This window comes from Diadema antillarum, unplaced genomic scaffold, assembly GCF_040938485.1.
Source record: "Diadema antillarum isolate AM-2024a unplaced genomic scaffold, OU_Dant_1.0 scf00000134, whole genome shotgun sequence".
NCBI classification, from domain to species: domain Eukaryota; kingdom Metazoa; phylum Echinodermata; class Echinoidea; order Diadematoida; family Diadematidae; genus Diadema; species Diadema antillarum.
Genome location: NW_027271023.1, coordinates 3,147,300 through 3,165,291, shown reverse-complemented (window position 1 = coordinate 3,165,291; position 17,992 = coordinate 3,147,300). Strand labels below are relative to the sequence as shown.

At 37.8% G+C, this 17,992-nt stretch overlaps 1 pseudogene; it reads right to left on the bottom strand.

Annotated features, from left to right (window-relative positions):
• LOC139720844 (glutamate decarboxylase 1-like) overlaps nt 1–17,992 on the bottom strand; it is a 57,744-nt pseudogene that overhangs the window by 24,319 nt on the left and 15,433 nt on the right.

Genomic DNA, 17,992 nt, shown 5'->3' with positions numbered 1-17,992 from the left:
TTGTTTCAGTCATTTCTTTCCTTCTTTTTGTTTTTTTGTTATACTCCAACGATATGCTTTGAAGTGATGAGAGGCGGCAAAATCACGAGGTAATACAGACGGTAAATAAAGCTTGATGTTGTCATTACTGGTTGTTTTGCAACCGGGTGGCAAGGAACACACTGAAAGCTCAGTGTATGTACAGTATGCATCGATTGTCCGTCCGTACGCTTGCCTCCTTACCGGTCGGATTCTATCCTCATCGAGTGCACATAATCATAGCAAAGGCAATGATAAAAATATGGACCATGCGTCGCTGCAAATGGAAAATGGCTGGAGTACAGACTATCATGGTCAACTTCTCACTGTACAATCACTGTACCATCACAGTGTTGTACTAAGGAACACACCACCTCCAAGACTCAACACATATCAACTGTATTCCACCATGAAGATTTCATTTTTAAAGAAAAAAATACATATACATGCATAATGATAATGGTAATGATAGATAAATGAAAAATTGATAATAGTAAAAAAAAAAAAAAAAAAAAGAAACCAGAATAATACATGTGACGTGGAAAAGAGTATTATATGAGCGAAGTACAATATTTGTTTCCTATAAAAGCTTGTTATCTGTCCATCGCACTCAGGGACCCTCTCCTTAAAGACACACTCTTCTATAATTATCGGTTCGCAATTAAACGTAATGGCAGACGAATACGGAATTGAGTTCACAAATCCTTGCTCTCAACAGCTCTAGACATCGTAAAGAAATCAAAGACAAAGTACCATACAGCCATGTCGATGAAGGTTGATTTCGTCTTGCATACCCTTGGACAAGGTGTAAAATGATGAAATTGATGGTCAATTATCAGAACAAAAAATAATTAAGTCCATCATATCCCCAATATCACAATATTTCCAATCCTTTTGTAAAGAACTTAAAGAATGCAGTATTAAGTATCATAACCATTGCTGTAATAACCTTACCAACACAGTACCAAACGTTTAAAAACAAAACATCAAAACAACAAAGCTTATGGATTATACCTTGTTACCATGGAAACTCACATATTTGTGTTTGCTGTAGCAGTCAGCCATTCTCCCGCCATTGACACCACGTCCAGTCCCTGAGAGAGCTGATTGAAATACCGGGGGTGGCCTGCAAAATAAGTTTGGTTTCATTTGCTTCCTTTTAGTTTTATGTTGCTGGTTTTTTTTCTACGAGTTCAGCATGCATGTTTACTTTCATTATAAAGCAAAGGATGTGGTAAAAGAAAATCGGAGATGACAGTACATTTAAGTCTGATCTTCTAAATATTCCTTTTGATAATATTCTCTCGCTCTACATTCCCATTGCCTTCTGGGTTTGAACGATGGAAACAGTTGCCTCCCGCATGTGCAGAACACAATTTTTAGCCTAATAGTGTCGTCTTCAGCGTTCGCGTCGCAGATATATCCCATCACACTGTCTATGCATGTGGTAAAGATAAAGTTGACATTACACACAGATTGTTGACAGACTTTACCTTCAGAGTAAGATGACGTTGTCATCGAATGCCATCCTGTTACGTACAACCCGTAAGCTTTCACAAAACATAGCGTGGCATGTCCAGCAACGTTATATTTTGGATCTTACAAAATGAATCTTCTTTTATGAATTCGTGGTAAAAAGAAGATCGCTCGAGTATTTTGGACGTAGTTTTCTGCGAGGTGACATCAGATTAAAAACCAAGATACAAGGACCAAAATGAAGCAGTTATGACGCGAAATAAGTGTATTTATTATAGCTCTGCAAAGTTAGCAGCGGGCAGGAACAGTTTTTTAATGTGTGAGTGTGTGTCGGGGGGGGGGAGACTGCGTAGACAGAGGAAGTTGTCTTTTCTTTTCTTTTTTAAATTACTTTTGAAGAGTCAAAATGGAAGTGGGGCGCCCTGGGACTGCAGTTCCCAGCACCACCCCTCAACCCCCCCCCCCCCTCCGTTCCACGACCCCATAGCAATGTTTACTCGACTGGTAATCACATAAAGCTATCGAGGCGCGATTTTTATTTTTTTTATCGCTTTCCCTCGCTTCCCTTCCCCGCAATGATATAGCAGATGCAATTTTCTTTAGATTGAATATCATCGTTCGTTTTCTATCTGAGACAGGAAATATGTAGTAATCATTGCAACCAGTCAAGAAAATTTGTATTAGTTTTTAGCAAGTTAGCAATGTCGTCATAAGTGCTTAGACAAATTGTAACGTTAGGCATGCTCAAAAAATCACGATGCGAGTGATTGTGAATCATTTCACTGTTAGATATCTTTAACCTATGTCAATTTAGAGAGCCGAGGTGGACATTAATTTAGCAAGACGTAGCAAAAACTTGTTGCCACATTTTCTTCGGTTGACACATCGCAACCGTGGATCAGAAACATCTCAGCAACGTGTTTCAACGGTCAAATAGTGGCATGTGTGAAGGTGACAGTTGCAAGTGTCATGGGCAAGTTTGGCTATCATCAGGAGCAAAGAAGGTTAGTTAACTGATATACGATGTCATTGACTGTGTAATGTTGGCGTGGCATTATATCAGTGTAATCACTCACTCACTGACTACTAAAGCCTGCACGAGGCCGAGTGAGAAGTCATGTTGATTTTGTTAACAATGACAGTGACTTTACTTTTATGATGATACTAACTATCATTATCATTGTTTTATTGTTGTTATCATTGTCATTTTCATTGATTTGATAACTAAAGATATCATTATCATTTTTTTAACATTTCCTTGAAACGATAGTGCAATGACGAAAGTCCGTTATGCTGCGAGGCGCTTTTTGACGAGAGTGCTTCTATAATAATTGTATTGATTATTATGACTGTTACACAGGAATTGACAAAGAATACAAACCCACAGAACTTACCAGTGCGAACGCAGTATATTGAGCGTGGTTCCTGCAGTCGTCGAGTATCTGGTCCAGGTTCTCCGCCTTGTCAGGGATCTCCAGGTGCAGCTTCTCCCGGAGGTCGTGCGGGTGATGAAACTCCAGGAGCTTGGTACTCCGGTCGTACATATTCTGGACGTACTCCACCAAGATCTCATGGATTTCCTTGAGAAATTTCCCCGTCAGACCGGTGGCGCCTTTACAAGGTAGAAGATCTGAACGGAATGAAAGGTACGAAAAGAGAGAAAAGAATGAGAAATTCTGAGCTGAGAGTCAGGGTTTTATGCTTATTAATGTATTACATCGCAGAAACCGCCATCTTCATCAATTTCATCATTTTCAAGTTCTTTATCATTGCGTTTTAATCGTGATAAATATCATCATCATTATCAACAACAACATTATCAACATCATCATCATCGGAATTATAACCATCATTGACAATATCATCTTCCAATGAAGCAAAATGATATTATTTATATTTGGCTTTCATATCATGGGATTGATAACATTCATATTTGGCCTTTTATTAATACGTGTAGACATATTGAGGGAATGCGGCAATATCCGTAGACGCTGTAGTGCAAAGTGTTCTACTAATATTGCTACATTCACTCAATCCACATGTACATGTACATCTGGGTTTCATTCCCCTTTAAATGCCGGATGTTGATGTTACCAGAGATACTTTGGGGGCACCAGTTTTCATCTTTCATTTAGAAACTAAATTGCTCCAAATGGCATTTATCAATTCTCCCTGATTTGAATCGTGAGAAGAGCGATTCAGTGCTTCATCAACATTAACAATCTAGATCTGAGCTCCAGATTTTACTGTTATTTATATATGCTACGACGTGAAAATACCGCTGCCAGCAGTCTCCTAAATCACGGATATATACCTTTTAATGATTTCCGAGCTATTTCATTGGCTGTCTGCATTTTTTTTCCTCCGCAGGGACCACAGTCTGAGTATTTAAGCTATGTAAGTGAAAACTTGAATGACGATTTCTCCAGCCTATAAATGTCAGTGTGTTGTATGCAATTCTTATGACTGTCTTACCATTATTATCAGCTTAAAGGATTGTGCAGTCATCGAAACGACACCTGACACCTGACATTAGGAATGGAGAAAACTGTTGGATTTTCAAACACCTTCTCACGAATAGACAGGCTCACACTCACACGTGTCTTTCTATGACACGCACCAACGCATACGGATGATAATCTATATTCCCAAGGTGCATTGTATTTTCGATTGTATATCATTTTTTTTTCCAAATTTCTACCCGTCTTTGTTGTTGTTGTTGTTGGGGGGGGGGGCAAGAGAGAAGGAAGTAACCAATATGGATTTGTGATAGGTATATAGAGAAGATTTTGGATCAATCAGTATAAACATAAGGGAAAATGTATCACTTTACAAGTACCTTATTGTGATCATTTCGTGTCAGAGTGAACAGGGTAGCTAAGGGTGTCCTGATGGAAAGGCACTATGAAATTATTGTTTAATGGTTGTTATTCTCTCCATACGACGCGCCATACCTTGCCACAAACATATGGCGGTAAAAATGAGCTCTTTACGTGTGTCTGCCTTATGTTTGTGACTACGTTTACGGTGTATAGATTCCAAACGGTGAGTATAGCTTCGGACATGCCGGTTGAATGTTGTTGGGGTTTTTTTTTTCTCTCTCTCTCCCTCTCTATCTCTCTCATCATGTCTTCTTTGGTGTCGAAAATAATGCAGTAAGAAAGTGGCTCAATTTGTAGTGAGTGTGGTGTTGTTATTTTGTTCTTGTTTTATGAAAAAAATAAGCCCTCAAATTGATGAAATTCTTACGTCGAGTTGTTTGTTCACATGTATGTAGGTCGATGTAGGGCAATTTGTCAATCAGTTTAAAAATGGAGCCCAACTGAAAATAACTTAGCAAATTTTAATTATATATATATATATATATATATATATATATATATAATATCTATATATATATATATAAATTATCTATATATATATGTATATATATATGATTAAATAAATATATGAAATAGTGTACAAACATATAATAATGAATTAATCTACAAATATAATATAATTAAACAATAGTAAACAAATATATCAATCATAAATCGATAATGAAAATAATTATTATAATGAATATGACATATAAATTAATATAGGTTTTCCCATCCATTTTCGTACTTTTGTCATTCAATTTCAAAGATTTATTATTCAATTTCGTCCCGAGAAGCACGTGGAACGCAAATCCTAACTTCAATTTCGTCAATTATCATTGTTCGTCAAACATTTTCGAAGACATAGCATTCAAAATCGCCAATTGTCATTCAAATTCATCCCTCCCGCTGACGGATCGCAGAATGTGAAAATCAAAATTCGTTTTTGTTCACGCAATTTCATGAATTTTTCATTCAAATTAGCCAGATGCTGTCGTATGCGAGACGGTACGTCTGTGTGTATGTATATCAGTGTGTACTCGGATTGCTTGTGTGTGTGTGTGTGTGTGTCTGTATCTGTGGTTCTGTGAGTGTGTGGGGGGAGCACTTGTGTGTATATGTTAACTCTTGAATGTAAAATGTGAACGGTTACAGAAAAAAAAAATACATGAATGACTGGGAAATCACACCGGATAGAGATATGAGACGAATATGAATGAAAATGTAACGAAAATGATAGACAAAAGACGAAATCGATCCTTCTGTTTTGAGTGCTGCGAGTTAGACTGAAGAATTTGAACTGTAAATGACGAAGGTGTATGCCAAATGATTAAATTCAAAGGACCTTATTTGAAAATGAACGACGAAAGACGAGTTTGAAAGTGTATTGGCCTATTCCCGACATCCCGCAACGAAATTGAAGTAAAAATTTGTGAAATAGAATGAAAAAAGTTTGCAAATGAATGGGAAAACCTATAATAATGTTAAATATTAGAAACAGATCAAACATTATTATTATTTAGACAAAGGTAATGAAATGTCTACACATGGGAGCTCATATAACAACAAATCAATATTATGAAATAGTCTCCATATTAAAAGAGAGCTCATAAGATGCCTCTTGCATCACCGAAATACACAAACGGGCGCGTGTCCACTCCAGCAGCTATACATACATACATAACTATACAACACACACATGGAAGGTCAACAAAATACCAAAATATTATTTGAAGACATCTGAAAGTCAAAACATGAAAGTCAATATGCAAAATAACCAAAATTAGATTTCATATCAACAATTTCACCAAAATTACACTTGACCACACGTATGCAAATCATAGATTGTGCAGGAGACTTGTACATAGATTATACTTGATCTCAGAGAGGAGATAATTTCAGTTGGAGTTAAAACAGTTGTTAACATTTTGCGTTGTTATAATAATATAGGTTTTCCCATCCATTTTCGCACTTTTGTCATTCAATTTCAAAGATTTATTATTCAATTTCGTCCCGAGAAGCACGTAGAACGCAAATCCTAACTTCAATTTCGTCAATTGTCATTGTAATTCGTTTTTAGTCAAACATTTTCGAAGACATAGCATTCAAAATCGTCAATTGTCATTCAAATTCATCCCTCCCGCTGACGGATCGTAGAATGTGAAGATCAAATTCGTTTTTGTTCACACAATTTCATGAATATTTCATTCAAATTAGCCAGATGTTGTCGTATGCGAGACGGTACGTCTGTGTGTATCAGTGTGTACTCGGATTGCTTGTGTGTGTGTGGAGGGGGGGGGGGGAACACTTGTGTGTATGTTAACTCCTGAATGTAAAATGTGAACGGTTACAGAAAAAAAAAATACATAAATGACTGGGAAATCACACCGGATAGAGATATGATACGAATATAAATGAAAATTTAACGAAAATGATTGACAAAAGACGAAATCGATCCTGCTGTTTTGAGTGCTGCGAGTGAGACTGACGAATTTGAACTGTAAATGACGAAAATGTATGCCAAATGACTGAATTGAATGGATCTTATTTGAAAATGAACGACGAAAGACGAATTTGAAAGTAAGATTGGCCTATTCCCGACATCCCGCGACGAAATTGAAGTAAAAAACTTTGAAATTGAATGAAAAAAGTTTGAAAATGAAAGGGGAAACCTATGATAATGCTAAATGTTATAAACAGATCAAACATTATTGTTATTTAGACCTAGGAAATGAAATGTCTCCACATGGGGGCTCATATAACAACACAAGGCAATCGCCAAATTGTGTCTCGCCCATTCGCGTACAATGAATTAATATTTTTTATAACTCCCAGAAGTTAATTGACCTGCTTATGACCTTTGACCTTGTGGTGACCTTCAACACCGTAAGGGACATTTACCATCCAAGTTTGGCCACAAACGGACAAAGGGATCAAAAGTAATGAGCCATAATCGAAACGCGCCATAAAAAAACTTAACATTGGGCCCTAAAAATTTGTTGACCGCTTTCTGTGACCTTTGACCTTGTGATGACCTTTAACTCCCCAAGGTACTTCTACCGTCCAAGTTTGGTCACAAACGGACATAGGGATCAAAAGTTATGAGCCACAATCAAAACGCGCCCTAAAAACATAACATTGGGCCCTAAAAGTTCGTTGACCCCTGTATGTAACCATTGACCTTGTGGTTACCTTCAACTTCCCAAGAGACATCTACCATCACCCAAGTTTGATTGCCATTGTAGCAACATGTGCTGAGTTACGTGTGATAAGAGAGTCTTGAAAATAAACTTTAACGTATGACCTCAAATGACCTTTGCCTTATCATGTGACCTCTTACGGCACCATAACATGAAGGTACCCCCAGTGCATCCATCACCCAAGTTTGATTGCCATTGTAGCAACATGTGTCGAGTTACATGTGATAAGAGAGTCTTGCAAGTAAACTTTAACGTATGACCTCAAATGACCTTTGACCTTATCCTGTGACCTCCAACGGCACCATAACATGAAGGTACCCCCAGTGCATCTATGACCCAAGTTAGGTTGTAATCCAAGCAACTTATGTGAAGTTATTTGTCAAAAGAGAGTCTTGCAGGTAAACTTTAACATAGAAAAGAGAGTCTTGTACATACTCTTTAATACATGACCTCAAATGACCTTTGACATCATCACATGACCTCTGACAACACCATAACATGAAGATACCCCTAGTGCTTCTATCATTCAAGTGTGGCTGCCATTGCTGTAACAGTTGCCAAGTTATGCATCATAAGAGAGTCTTGCAGGTAAACTTTAACATTTGTGACGGACGACGGACGGACGACGGACGGACGCCATTTGGATCCCTTAGTCTCGCCTTCACCTCCGGTGGGCGAGACAAAAAAAAAAAAAAAAATATTATGAAATAGTCTCCATAAGAGAGCTCATAAGATGCCTCTTTTGCATCACCGAAATACACAAACGGGCGCGTGTCCACTCCAGCAGCTATACATACATAACTATACCACACACACATGGAAGATCAACAAAATACACTGTACCAAAATATTATTTGAAGACATCTGAAAGTCAAAACATCGAAGTCAATTTGCAAAATAACCAAAATTAGATTTCATATCAACAATTTCACCAAATTTACACTTGACCACACGTATGCAAATCATAAATTGTGCAGGAGACTTGTACATAGATTATACTTGATCTCACAGAGGAGATAATTTCAGTTGGAGTTACAACAGTTGTTAACATTTTGCGTTGTTATGATAATATGATACTCACTGAAGTAACAGCGACATTTCGGCATATCAGTAGCATTTGAAATTCGACATTTCGTCTCATTCTTCGAGGTCCATATAAATCAGAGTTTATGAGTTTACCAATGTTCAGAGATAGGAGTAAAAAAGGAAGTTCTATCCATGTACTTCCTCTATTCTTCTTTCTTTTTCTCCCTGACTCACAGTGCCATACATTCTGTCAGAGTGACTTTCCTTCATTTTGTATTTCTACTTTCTGGTCTTTTTTATTTCTCTGTCTCTAGCATCCTCATTGATCCTTTGTTTCGTGAAATTTTAGTCGATTTCAAGAACATGCACAAACTGATTTTATCAAATATAGAAATAATCACAAATTATATGATTGCAACTGATTGACGAATTGCCCTACATCGACGTAGATAAGCACTGAATTGATCAGTGCTTTAGTAGCAGCCATGACAAAAATCATGGGCGTACATACTCGAGCAGGATTCGAACCTACTACGACCTCCTGATCTTCGGACAGGCGTCATCTCCACCAGACCACCGAGCTTCCGCCCGACAGCAAGTGTTGGTTCTAATCCTTATAGCATGCAACGGGTACTGTGTAGTTATTCAAATTCATGAAATTCTTCCGCCGAGATGTTTTCATTGCAACTGATTGACGAATTACCCTACATTGGCGTAAATAAGCACGGAATTGATCAGCAGATCAGTGTTTGTTTTTGTTTTTATCATGGCTACGACTAAAACACTGATCAATTCAGTGTTTATTTACGACGATTTTCGTCAATCGGTTACAATGAAAACATCTCGACGGAAGAATTTCATGAATTTGAATTACCTTTTTGATTGATTGGTTGTGTCTAACCCATTAAAATGTATATGTCATGAATACATACATGTGCATAATTATATGCATACATACAATCAACTTTATCACACAACACCCAGCATCGTGAAGCATTCGCTCATCCCCCCCCCCCCCCCCCCCCCCCCCCCCCATGTGAGCATGCGCACTCATACACGCACGCACACGTTCTAATAAAACGTGTTTTTTAGTAATCGCGTAATCATCGAAAAGAAGGGGCGGGCCAGTATTCATGACGTCATTATCGAAAAGCCATTGATCTCCGCTACAAGGTGATTTAGAGTAATAACCCTAGGACCTTGAAATTATATACTGTAAGAATCATAACACTTGACTAGGAAAGTAAATTTTCAGTCGCCACCAACGGTTCAATTTGTGACTGGAAACCACCAAAAGAATGTAAATATGTTCATCCTTTGTCAACAAGAGCAAATCCTCGCATGTCTTCATGCTTAACGGCAAAATTTACCATTTTCAGATGAAACAAAAATTCAGCATTAGTGCTTCAAAATAGTTCAAAAAATGTGAGTTTGGGGTAGAAACAACCACTGTAGAAATGTGTATCTGTATAATCAAGATTAAGTATTGTTGAATACACAAAATGTGAACAATAGACATAACAAAATGTTGCCAGACTTCACCGTCTACAGTTACGGTTTAATGAGAAAAATATGGATATCTCCTTATAGTCTAGGCTTTATTGCGAAAATTTTATATGGTAGGATGTTTTGTGATACAACAGACCTACACATATGCCTCAATTGTGATATCTTGAAAATTTTTGATTCACTGTTCCCAAAGGTAAACAGGACCATTAAAGGTCCTGTTTACCTTTGGGGGCAGTGATTTGAAAAATGTTCCAGATATCACACTTGATGCATGTATGCGTAGGTCAGTTGTGTCACAGAACATCCTATCATGTGAACATGTTGCAATAAAGCCTAAGACATAATGAGATATCGCTATTTTTCTCAATAAACTATAACTGTAGACGGTTTAGTCTAGAAACTTTTCTTACTAAACTACTGTTCACATTTTGAATATTTAACAATACTTCACATTGATTATACTGATTCAAAATTTTACACTGGTTGGTTGTTTCTATCACTATTCACCTTTTAGAACTATTTCAAAACACTAAAGCTGGGTTTTTGTTTCATCTGCAAATGGTAAATAATGCCTTCGATATAAAGTGTCAGAATTAATATTATCATGCCGGCGAAATAGAAAAGTACCAAAAAAAGAAGAACACTCATAAAAAGTAAGGTGGAAAGCTACCCGCAGTTTGACGCCACTGTGTTGTGTTTTGTGACTGGATCGGCACGAAAGTCTTTTAAACATCACTTCTCATATCTTTGCCTGCTTAATTTTGTTGCACGATGAAGTTTAATCAGTCTGTCGTGAGTTAAGCTCTATTTCAGAACTATACAATGTAACAAACAATACATCATCTCACAGCCGTTTATTTTCAAGCAGCACTTTATCAATATAATCTGCCAATCCGCATTAACTTTGTAGCTGTGGAACCTCCTAATTCTTTTAATTCTTCTTTTTCATCTTATCTCCTCTCTCCATATATTTTTCTTTTCACTTTCATGATTTACGCATTCGAAAATGTTTTGATTTGATTGTAATCTCTGAGCACTAAGGTTTCCACACGCGCTATCATGTTGCATGCACGCTTCTGTAAAAAGATTAGTTCATTCCATTATACAAAACTTACCGTCTCCAAAATAATTTTGGCGACAGTTTTTTTCTAATCTAAAGCTGGTGACGATTTCATATGTAAAAAAAACACACACTCTAGAATTGAGTTTGAGACCGATCCACCACTAGCTTTTTTGTTACACATACAAAACACACCTCTGTGTACAGACGCGTACGTTTACATAACACACAAACATTCACATACCTACACACACACGCGCGCGCGCACACACAGACACAGACACAGACACACACACACACACACACACACACACACACACACACACAGAGAGAGAGAGAGAGAGAGAGACACACATATTTGCCCGGATATAGACAGGTTATTATATATTCCATAGTTGTATGGCAATCCGGCTGGACTAACAGTGATGACGTCATCATTGACCGGGCTAATACGTTTGGCTATGATTTGATTTAGCGGGATATGGGGGCTGCTTAGCCCCGCAAGCGATCAATCTTTGAAACCACGGCCACGACGCCTCCTAATTTCGTGGCGCCCCTAACGAGAGTTTGGTAATTTCATTGGCTTTTTTTTTCAATGAAGCTATCTTTTTAGTAGTTTCAGCCGTCCCTTCCTCACCGCCATCTCGACGTGAATAATTCAAAAGGAAATGAAAGCGGCAGAGAAATACATCTTGGAATTGATAAGATAGAACAAAAATACTACGTACAACACATTATTACTTTATTTTTGTACCATCTTTCTCTTTTTGTCCTTATATCTTGTCTTATGTTGATATTCATAACAAATTTTGTTAAGAAAGGTGTATGCTGATCGAGTTTGTCCTATTATACTCATGTTACATAGAAAACATATCAGTATTTCCCATTCTTCGTTTCACACCTCATTAATTTCAAGCACAAGAAGTGTCTTAAAGGTCCTGTTTATCTTTGGAAGCAGTGATTTAAAAAATGTTCAAGATATCACATTTGATGCATATGACGTGTAGGTCTGTTGTATCACAAAACATTCTACCATATAATATTTATGCAATAAGGCCTAAAGTATATGGAGATATCAGTATTTTTCTCAATAAACCATAACTGTAGACGGTTTAGTCTGAAAATTTTAGCTATCGTTCACATTTTTTTTTTTGTATTCAACAATTCTTAATATCGATTATTCGGATTCAAATTTTTTTACAGTGGTAGTTTCTATCCCTGACTCACATATTAGAACTATTTCATTTTAAAGCACTAATGCTGGAATTATGTTTCATCTGCAAATGGTAAATTATGCCTTTAATTTGGTAACATTGATAAAATTGAAGTGGTAGCGTATTCATGAAGATCAGAAATCCATTACAGGAAATTGAATACTAAAGAAATGTGCTGAACACAGTAGATAAATAATATGCGTATGGTGCGACAAGAACAGTTACCAACATAGAGAAAAGGTTTGCGCTGGAATTTGCCGGCTTCATGCTCTACTGAAGTTGCTGTGTTGTAGATACTTTGGAGGATAAATCAGTATAGATATATATTTTGTGCCTGAGTGCTTAAAACGAATGTCTTACAAACGCGCGTATCCGAAGCCATGTACAGTATTTTAACGTGAAATCGTCAAAGTTCCCCTAGCATTTTTTTCCTACGCTTGTCTGTAGAAGACACGTATATAAAGGCAGTTACCTGGTTACGCTAAACGTGCCCCACATTCGAATGTTGCCTAATGCCTTGTTATGATTACTCAAATCTCCCCCAAAATATCCTTCCTCCAATTATTATCTACGCCAACAAACCTGACGATAACCTCTCTCTCGGAGGGGGTGCTGAGGGGCTGAAGAGCATGACGACATATTCTTATGTCTCTTACCTCGCTATTTTGTTCATTGGGATGGATGTCCCGGAATCCTGAATTTATTACTGTTCAATTCTAGTATAGTTTTGGTTGCGTGTCTACACATAATCAGATTATCTCGGGGGTTACATGTGACACATCCGCGTCTTAATGTAAGCGGTCAGGTCTAAACTTCTCCCCGCCAACGCACGAGCACGGCTCGGCTACCAAAACTCGTCACTTTGCATCCTCCAGTACGATCCATCAACCGGTATCCCTCTCCTCCAATCAGAGCCAAGAAGCAGAGCTTTCCGTTTTGTTGCATTAAGATTTTATTTGTGGTGGGGGGGGGGGGGGAGGGAGAGGAGAGATGTTTCCTTTGCTTTCCTCTGGAATTTGGCGGACTTAAATTCAGATCTCGACGGACGGTATCGATCGCCACCTGGTTGCCTTATCCAAACGAATCCCAGAACAAGCTGGCAAGCTGAATATTCGAAGATCGGTAATTCCAGCCGCGGGTTGATCGATCCACTCTGTTTACGAGTGCCACTGCTACGCGTCTCGCCGTATATTCAAACCATTAACTACGGCTTTTCTTTCCTGCTACATTCTAGGCGGTAAATCATCTGCTGCTTACTTTTCTTCTTCTTCTTCTTCTTCTTCTTCTTCTTCTTCTTCTTCTTCTTCTTCTTTTTCTTTTCTCTCTTTCTGACTCCCTGTCTATTCATATTTTCTGTTTGCCTATCAGTATGCACATTGAGTAGGCACTCGGTATGTACATGATTATTTGTTGTTGTTTTTTCCCCGGTTTCAGTTTTTAGTCTTCCACAAACTCCTTAATTCATTTTGTCCCTTTTTTCACTTGACCGAATGTGAATCCTTTAGTTTTAGTTTTAGTTAGTTTTAGAATTTTAATTTCTAAAATATGTTTTCATTATCCTAGCTGGCCTCAAGATTTGTTTGAATATATAAACAAGTTCTTTATATATTCCCTTTTGTCCAATTCTTGGCTGTGGTTGTATCAATCAGACTGCTATTTATCTTCTTCCCTTATTTCCATCCCTAAAAATACCTCCCCCTCCCCCATGCACACACAAACTCTCTCTCTCGCTCTCTCGCTATATCCCTCTTTTCCTCTTTCTCTCTACATCTGTCAATTTGCCTCTGTATATATTTGAATCTTTGCCTCCTATATTTTTTTTTCTACCTTCGACCCCTATTTCCCTTGACATGTCCCAATTCTTGTCTTTCGTTGGTCAATACAAAATGTGTTCCCTACCAGGCTAAAATCAAGTTGTTTAACATTCATACTGACATGTGTATTCAGGTTTGGGGGATTCTTCTTCCCGGCGGATATTTCTCTTCAAATCGGCAACTTCTGCAATTTCGTGATCGTCAATAGAAAGAATGCATGTGTGTGAGCGAGTGTAGCACTCTAGTCTGATAGTAGTTGCCTGGAATCTTAACCCTCTAAGCCCTTACCCTTGCGTGTGAACACCTGGCTGATCTCACCCAATGCCTATTAAGATTTGTAAAGGTATAATATAGTTACAATACGCCTTAAGAAACTTTTGAATATGCTCTAAAATAGACACATGCATAAGAAAAAAACTCGGTGTAAAATGAAAGTATGATAACACAATTAAAGTTGGGTAACGACTAAAATGCGAAAAATTTGCCAAAAGCACCCATGCGAACTAAGTAAATGCATGCAGCAATATTAGCTGAACACATCAGCGAGGTTTGAGGAAGATCGGATAATCGTTTCAAAAGTTATAAACTTTTAAAATTTCCGTGCAGCCATAATTGCTGAATGAAAAACCTGCTAATAGTAAGTGACGCACTTATGTACAAAGACATAAACATAATTTCACAAAATTTCATTTTTTAAAAGATAAGAAACACATTCCTTCGGCTTGTTACTGACATAATTATGGGAAATATTCCCCTGCTTTTTGAAAGAATTAAGTCACATGCTCTTTCATTATGCTTGAAAGGTAAAAATATGTCTAATTTTTGTTATGATTGTCTTTATATCGCTGTCCATACAGTGTATCTAACCTGACGTCCCAAAGTGTTGTAGTCCTCTCATCCAACGAGGACTGCACCAAATGCGTTTAGCTTTCGTAACTTTTGAGCGGATCGTCCGATTTTCCCCAAACTTCGCTAATGTCTTCTACTAATATATTGCTCTTGTATACATATTTGGGCTTTCATTCTCTCTCATCACAGTTCTTATGTAGTCTGCTATATAGTAGGGAACATATCAATAGAAAATGAGACTTATTGAAATCACTTGGAAACATATACAAATATGTTGAAATATTTTGATATCAAAATAGATGATATTCTCAAAGGCTGTTGTATATCGTTCTAATCTATACGTTTCTAGTAAAAATGAGAAATTCTACAATGTATATTATTATTTGAAATTGGTGGCTCATCGTATCTGCTTGAAGGTTCATTAGGATTGTTTTAAATAGGAGTGTACATTGTCAAAAATGTGGAAGATAGTGTTCTTACAATATAAACAACCGTAATGGTAACGTGAAAACATACTGACGTATAACACCCGATGTGCACTTATTAATTTGAATTTCATTGGCATTGATATTGGACTCTTTTTGACAAATTTCATCTCCATATAGGCCTATATGCCTTTCCGTAGTTGTTGGCGAACACGAAATATGACTGAAGCATGCAAATACAAATCAGGATGGCATGCTGAAAATACGCATAAAGGGAATATTGCACACGTAAACATGGATATGAGACGGCGCGTTTCATCGCGTCCATCAATTCGTCACTCAATATTACAAAATACGTAACCCTTAATGCCAGAAATTCGTGGATCAAAAATCTCATTAACTTTCACTCAAGCGGAGATTATACCTCTTATACTCCTGCTCTGAGACTCATTCACGATCATTACGGCTGAGACGGAGAAACACTTCGTCACCAAAAAGTGAACTTTAAAACGCAGTCGAAGCGGATACAGCTTCGGAATGTAATTTCATAATGCAATTGCATTTTAGAGGACGATTATTATCGGAATGGCTAATTATGCAATTCAGACATTTTTCTTTCTTCGGGTTATGGGACAAGAGAGATATCAACAACATTATGACAAACTGTAATGATAGAATCATGCTGGAGACAACGTGCGTCAAGAATATAATTATTATTTTTTTAGAATGAAAGCATAATGGGCTGTTTGGGGGGAAAATGGCTCGTTCTTGCGTTGTGCACATTGTGTGTGTGTGTGTGTGTTACACAATGTCACTTTTCTCTCTGAGTACGAAACTATACCAGAGCTTTGTTGCGTAATAGTAAAGTAAACTATTGTTTATACAGTGTATTTCAACCTCTAGCCGTAACATTACGACTATCCCCGAAGACACTGCTTAACCTCGGGTTGGATCCTTAATGCCCCAGTCACACAGTGCTTTGCAATGGGTTACGTCCGCCGCGGATAGATACGAATGAGTGAACGCAGAGGGACGCAGCGTGGACGCAGGCATCCGCAGGGACGTATGTAGACGTATCTGTCCGTAACTCATCCGTAAAGAAACGCACAATGACGGCGCCAAGCCTGCGAAATTTTGAAATGTTCAAAATTTCGCAGAGGGATTCTACGGATGCAGACTTACGCAAGTAACCGCAACCAAACGTAATTTTCCGTAACTGAACGTAACTATCCGTAGCCTGGACGCAGACCATCCGCAAGAAATTTTACCTCCCGTCCGTTTGCGTTCGTTTACGTCCATTGGAAGTATCCGAAAGTAACCGCAAGTTAACGTATCTCAACACTTTAGTCCGCTTACGGATATTTGAGGACAGTTACGGATGCTGCGGACGATTACGTCCTTCCGTTTTCCACTGGCATGGGAACACAGACTCGTGGGAAGCCACATAACTCGTGTTGCCAAGCTGCAGCGCATTTACCTGAAGGAATGCTACAACACAGTCGGAGCAGTGGAGAGGCAGAACCGCATGGTCAAATTATGACATTTCTCCCACAAAATGGTCATTTTAGGTGGCACCCATATACTCATGACATCGGTTGACCCTTTGTGCTAAACTTTTTTTCTTGCACTCTTTGAATGTGTATTGTTTACGAAAAGGCAATATTTTGGGTAGGGGATGGGGTGACAGCATTTCATTCACTTTTCTGGCCGGGAAAGGTGTGTGACTGCGATAGAAACTCTCTGTCAATGATATGTCAAATTCTTCAAACATCCTCTCTTTCTTATTTGTTTGCGAATGATAATACTATGTTTTATCTGATTCTGATTATTACAGAAAAAAAGCTCTTCGTATCATTTTGTCACGAATCGTGGAGAAGTCATACTAATAATTTACTTCACGAAAATAATATTTTGAAAAATTTTGACCTTAATCGTTTTCAATTAGGACAATTCATGTACAAACTCACTAACCATTCTCTCCCCCTTGTGATTAATTCCATGTTCTTAAAGAATGAAACTGTTCATGCATATCCAACCCGTCAATCCCATGAATATCATTTGCCTTTGACTAGGACGGTTTTTGCAAAATCTTTATTCTCATTTTCTGGACCAAAATTCTAGAATTCTCTTGACAATAATATAAAAGAAGCTTTAAGTTTTAATACATTTTCTTTAAAGTTAAAGAATTATTTAAAGACTTCGTATGCAGAAAAATAATTCATTTTTTTTAAACTTTTGATTTTCAAAATCGTTGTTGCGTCGGTAACCTCACTACTCTTTTGTTTATCAGCGAGCCCGTGCTTCTGTGCCTCCAGTGCCCTGGTTATGACCCACCATTTCCCTCTCCTCCGCCCTTTCCACCTCGGACTTCCTACCTTCCTTACTATCTTTCTATCCTCTCATCAATCTTTCCTTATAAGAGAGCCGCTTTGTGTTTGTTAATGTGCGTTGGTATGTGTGCATGTATAGTGTTTGTGTATTACTCTGTCTGTCTTTTTTTACTACCGTTTAGGGAAATTGTTGTTGTTGTTTTTTGCAAT